The sequence below is a fragment of the Neovison vison genome, chromosome 11 (assembly GCF_020171115.1).
Source record: "Neovison vison isolate M4711 chromosome 11, ASM_NN_V1, whole genome shotgun sequence".
Lineage (NCBI taxonomy): Eukaryota > Metazoa > Chordata > Mammalia > Carnivora > Mustelidae > Neogale > Neogale vison.
The window spans coordinates 138,106,846-138,112,978 of NC_058101.1; the positions used below are offsets into that span (position 1 = coordinate 138,106,846).

Sequence of the window (6,133 nt, forward strand, 5' to 3'; positions counted from 1 at the left end):
AAAAATCTCCACCTAGCCTTATGGGTTTTCCTTTGTAAGTTAAGGACATTTTTTTGTCTTGCAGCTTTTAAGACTTTTTTCATTATCATCACATTTTGCAAATTTAATTATAGTATGTCTTGTATGTTTTGTTTGATTTTGATGGGAGATCTCTGTCCTTCTGGATCTGGATATCTGTTTCCTTCTTCAGATTAGAAAATTTTTCATCTATTATTTCTTCAAATAATTTTTTGCACCCTTTCTTTCTGTTCTCCTTGGACTCCTATAATATAAATGTTACCACACTTGATGGAGTCACTGAGTTCCCTTTTTTGTGTTGTATAATTCTTCCTTCTCTCTTTTGTTCGTTCATTATTTTTCCATTATTTTGTCTTCTATGTCAATACTTCCTCTGCTTCTTCCACCCTGTTGTTCATTGCATCAAGCCTGTTTCCAAACTTATTTATTGCATTCTTCATCTCTGATTTTTTTTTAATTTTTTCATCAGTAAGGGTCTTACTGATGTTTTCTATTCTTTTCCTGAGCCCAATGTGTATCCTTATTATTGCTGCTTTACATTTTCCATCAGCCATGTTACTTATATCTATTTCATTTAGATCTCTGACCTTGTCCTTTCTTGTTGTTTCATTTGGAAAGAATTCTTCCATCTTAGTATTTTGTCTGTCTCTTGCCTTCTTCTGTGTGTTAAAAGAGCCAGCCATGTCTTCTGCTCCCAAAAGAAATGATTTTTGAAGAAGACATGAAGTGCCAAGGACCTGGTTTTTCAGGGACTGTCTTCCATGTGTGCTGTGTGCACTCTGCTTCTTTGCTTTGGCTGCTCTATACTTCAGGCCAGTTGTCTTCAAAGGCTCTCCTAGCTTCCTACGGACAGTATTTTTTCTCTGGCCTGAATGTGATGAATTTTAACTAGGTGTGCTTTAGTCTTCTTGTGAAATAAGACCTGAGAGGGACTCCATCAGAACTGAAGCACTCTGGTCAAGAGATGTGTGCTGGTCTTCTGGAGTAGAGGCCTCACTAGGACTGAAGCAAGCTTGACTGAGAAAGGCTGTCACACCACAGTGCAACAGGGTGAGGCTTGATGTAAGAAAGTTAGGCAGCCAATGTTCATGCTGTGCTGCATCCACCTAGTGTCTGTGTTTACGGTGACAGGTTTGGGGGTAAAAATGGTGTCAAGAAGACTCACTGTGAATGTTGCCTCTCAGGGTCATGCTTAGAGAAGAATTAATAATTTCCCACTCTGTGCCCCAGGCATTTTTTCAGAATGCTGCATCCATGATGTCTTCCCTGGGAGTTGTTTGCCTGCCTTCTTTCCAGGACCAAGTAAGTGCCCTCTGGGCTCTATCCCAGTCATACTTGTAGACTGTTAAAACTCTAGGCTTTAGGGACAAGGTTTGGGCAGGAATTTGTACTGGTCATCTGGGTAAGGGGCCTGCCATGCTGGGACTGAGGCAAGCTTGACTGAGTCACATTCACTTTTATTTTTTGTTTTGTTTTGTTTTTTGTTTTTGTTTTAATTTATTTATTTTCAGAAAAACAGTATTCATTATTTTTTCACCACACCCCGTGCTCCATGCAATCTGTGCCCTCTATAATACCCACCACCTGGTACCCCAACCTCCCACCCCACTGCCACTTCAAACCCCTCAGATTGTTTTTCTTCAGATTAGAGATTAGAGTCCATAGTCTCTCGTGGTTCACCTCCCCTTCCAATTTACCCCAACTCCCTTCTCCTCTCTAACACCCCTTGTCCTCCATGCTATTTGTTATGCTCCATAAATCAGTGAAACCATATGATAATTGACTCTCTCTGCTTGACTTATTTCACTCAGCATAATCTCTTCCAGTCCCGTCCATGTTGCTACAAAAGTTGGGTATTCATCCTTTCTGATGGAGGCATAATACTCCATAGTGTATATGGACCACATCTTCCTTATCCATTCGTCCGTTGAAGGGCATCTTGGTTCTTTCCATAGTTTGGCGACCGTGGCCATTGCTGCTATAAACATTGGGGTACAGGTGGCCTTTCTTTTCACGACATCTGTATCCTTGGGGTAAATACCCAGTAGTGCAATTGCAGGGTCATAGGGAAGCTCTATTTTTAATTTCTTGAGGAATCTCCACACTGTTCTCCAAAGAGGCTGCACCAACTGGCATTCTCACCAACAGTGTAAGAGGGTTCCCCTTTCTCCACATCCCCTCCAACACATGTTGTTTCCTGTTTTGTTAATTTTGGCCATTCAAATTGGTGTAAGGTGATATCTCAATGTGGTTTTAATTTGAATCTCCCTGAGGGCTAAAGATGATGAACACTTTTTCATGTGTCTGATAGCCATTTGTATGTCTTGATTGGAGAAGTGTCTGTTCATATCTTCTGCCCATTTTTGATATGTTTGCCTGTTTTGTGTGTGTTGAGTTTGAGGAGTTCATTATAGATCCTGGATATCAACCTTTTGTCTGTACTGTCATTTGCAAATATCTTCTTCCATTCCGTGGGTTGCCTCTTTGTTTTCTTGACTGTTTCCTTTGCTGTGCAGAAGCTTTTGATTTTGATAAAATCCCAAAAGTTTATTTTCACTTTTGTTTCCTTTGCCTTTGGAGACAGATCTTGAAAGAAGTTGCTGTGGCTGATATCGAAGAGATTACTGCCTATGTTCTCCTCTAGGATTCTGATGGGTTCCTGTCTCATGTTGAGGTCTTTTATCCATTTTGAGTTTATCTTTGTGTACGGTGTAAGAGAATGGTCGAGTTTCATTCTTCTACATATAGCTGTCCAGTTTTCCCAGCACCATTTATTGAAGACTGTCTTTTTTCCACTGTATATTTTTTCCTTTTTTGTCAAAGATTAATTGACCATAGAGTTGAGAGTCCATATCTGGGCTCTCTACTCCGTTCCACTGGTCTATGTGTCTGTTTTTATGCCAGTACCACGCTGTCTTGGTGATCACAGCTTTGTAATAAAGCTTGAAATCAGGTAATGTGATGCCCCCAGTTTTATTTTTGTTTTTCAACATTTCCTTAGCGATTCTGGATCTCTTCTGATTCCATACAAATTTTAGGATTATTTGCTCCAGCTCTTTGAAGAATACCGGTGGAATTTTGATCGGAATGGCATTAAAAGTATAGATTGCTCTAGGCAATATAGACATTTTAACAATGTTTATTCTTCTGATCCAAGAGCATGGAATGGTCTTCCATCTTTTTGTGTCTTCTTCAATTTCTTTCATGAGTGTTCTGTAGTTCCTCAAGTACAGATCCTTTACCTCTTTGGTTAGGTTTATTCCCAGGTATCTTATGGTTCTTGGTGCTATAGCAAGTGGAATCAATTCTCTAATTTCCCTTTCTGTATTTTCATTGTTAGTGTATAAGAAAGCCACTGATTTCTGCACATTGACTTTGTATCCTGCCACGTTGCTGAATTGCTGTATGAGTTCTAGTAGTTTGGGGGTGGAGTCTTTTGGGTTTTCCATATAAAGAATCATGTCATCTGCGAAGAGAGAGAGTTTGACTTCTTCATTACCAATTTGGATACCTTTTATTTCTCTTTTTTGTCTGATTGCTGTTGCTAGGACTTCTAATACTATGTTGAACAAGAATGGTGAGAGTGGGCATCCTTGTCTTGTTCCTGATCTCAACAGGAAGGCTGCAAGCTTTTTCCCATTGAGGATGATATTTGCTGTGGGTCTTTCATAGATAGATTTGATGAGGTTCAGGAATGTTCCACCTTGCTTAAGAATGCTTGGATCAACCAGGAGATCAAAGAAGAACTGAAACAATTCATGGAAACCAATGAGAATGAAGACAATTCAGTCCAAAATCTATCGGATACAGCAAAGACGGTCCTAAGGGGAAAATACATAGCCATCCAAGCCTCCCTCAAAAAAATTGAAAAATCCAGAACACACCAGCTATCTCTACACCTTAAAGAACTGGAAAAGTAACAACAAATCAAGCCAACTCCACACATAAGAAGGTAAATCATCAAGATTAGAGCTGAGATCAATGAGGTAGAAACCAGAGATATAGTAGAACGTATCAATGAAACTAGAAGCTGGTTTTTTGAAAGAATCAATAAGATTGATAAGCCATTGGCCACACTAATCCAAAAGAAAAGAGAGAAAGCCCAAATTCATAAAATTATGAATGAAAAGGGAGAGATCACAACTAACACCAAGGAAGTAGAAACAATCATCGGAAGTTATTATCAACAGTTATATGCCAATAAGCTAAGCAACCTAGATGAAATGGATGCATTCCTGGAAAACTATAAACTACCAAAATTGAATGAGGAAGGAATCAACAACCTGAATAGACCGATATCTAATATCGAGATTGAAGCAGTGATCAAAAACCTCCCAAAAAACAAGAGTCCAGGACCTGACGGATTCCCTGGGGAATTCTACCAAACCTTCAAAGAAGAAATAACACCTATTCTCCTGAAGCTGTTTCAAAAAATTGAAGCAGAAGGAAAACTTCCAGACTCTTTCTATGAAGCCAGCATTACCCTGATCCCCAAACCTGGCAAAGACCCTACCAAAACGGAGAATTTCAGACCAATATCACTGATTAATATGGATGCTAAGATTCTCAACAAGATCCTAGCCAACAGGATCCAATAGCACATTAAAAAGATTATCCACCATGATCTGGTGGGATTCATCCCTGGGCTACAAGGATGGTTCAACATTCACAAATCAATCAATTACAAGAAATTAATAGAAGAAATTAATATGAGAAGAGAGAAGAACCACATGGTCCTCTCAATTGATGCAGAAAAAGCATTTGACAAAATCCAGTATCCGTTCCTGATTAAAACGCTTCAAAGTATAGGGATAGAGGGAACATTCCTGAACCACATTCACTTTTTTTTTTTTTAAGATTTTATTTATTTATATGAGGGAGAATGAGTGAGAGAGAGCATGAGAAAGGAGGAGGTCAGAGGAAGAAGCATACTCCCCAAGGAGGTGGGAGCCTGATGTGGGACTCGATCCTGGAAGTCCAGGATCATGACCTGAGCCGAAGGCAGTTGCTCAACCAACTGAGCCACACAGGTGCCCCCCACATTCACTTTTAAATGGTAGTTATACTGTGAAGGAATTTATAGTTTGGCACATTTTTTTCTCCTTTCAGCACTTTAAAGATGTTCTTCCACTATTCTTTTTGTTGTTGTTTAGTTTTTATTTTATAATCATAATCTTAACTCTTCAATCCAGCAAGACTTATAAGGAATAAGGAAATTATGGAAGCCACAGAACTGCAGTTAAAGCACAAAGATTATAGGATATTTCAAGCAGATGGGCTTAAAAAGGTGCCTCCTGGACTATAAAAGGAGTGGTCTAGTAGTTAAGCCAAAACACAGTCAAATTTATTAGATTTGTCCACAGTCAGCAATGGTGATTTTCTTGCTGGTCTTGCCATTCCTGGACCCAAGGCTCTCCATGTTTTCCACAATATTCATGCCCTCTTTCACCCTGCCAAACACCACATGCTTGCCATCCAACTACTCAGTCTTGGCAGTGCAAATAAAAAAAAGTGGGAACACTCTGTGTTGGGTTTATCTTTTGCTATGACAAGATGCCAGGAACTGTATGCTTTGGGTGAAATTCTCATCATCAAATTTCTCCCCACAGATGGACTTGATGCCAGTATGATCAAGGCACATGAAGTCACCACCTTTGCACTTAATTACCAGAATAATCCTGTGAAATCAGGAACATTTATAGTCAAATCCTTTCTTCCCAGTGCTGATAGCAGGAAAGTTTTCTGATGTATTTGGAAATTTGTCTGCAAACAGTTCAAAGGAGATGCAACCCAGGCACTCACCATCCAAAGTTATTTCAAAGAACACAGATGGGTTAACCATGGCTGGGCAGCATGATGGCTTTGAAGTAGCAGCCAATAATAATTCCATTATTATTTGGGTCAAATTATTTTTAGTGAGATAGCTGTGTATATTTTTTTTCCTAACTATATTGTGTTTCTTTTCTCTCTGGCTGCTTTTATAATAAAATTTATATTTAATTATCCCTGGATTTCAGAAAATGTATTAAAATGTTTCTTGCTGTTGTCATATATGTGATTATTCTACATGAGATTCACTGAGCTTTTCTTTTTCTTTTTTCTTTCTTTTTTTTTT

General features: G+C 38.9%; 1 pseudogene; it reads right to left on the minus strand.

Annotated features, from left to right (window-relative positions):
• Window positions 1-5,365: 5,365 nt before the first annotated feature.
• Window positions 5,366-5,860, minus strand: LOC122919110 (annotated as a pseudogene).
• Between the last annotated feature and the right edge of the window lie 273 nt (window positions 5,861-6,133).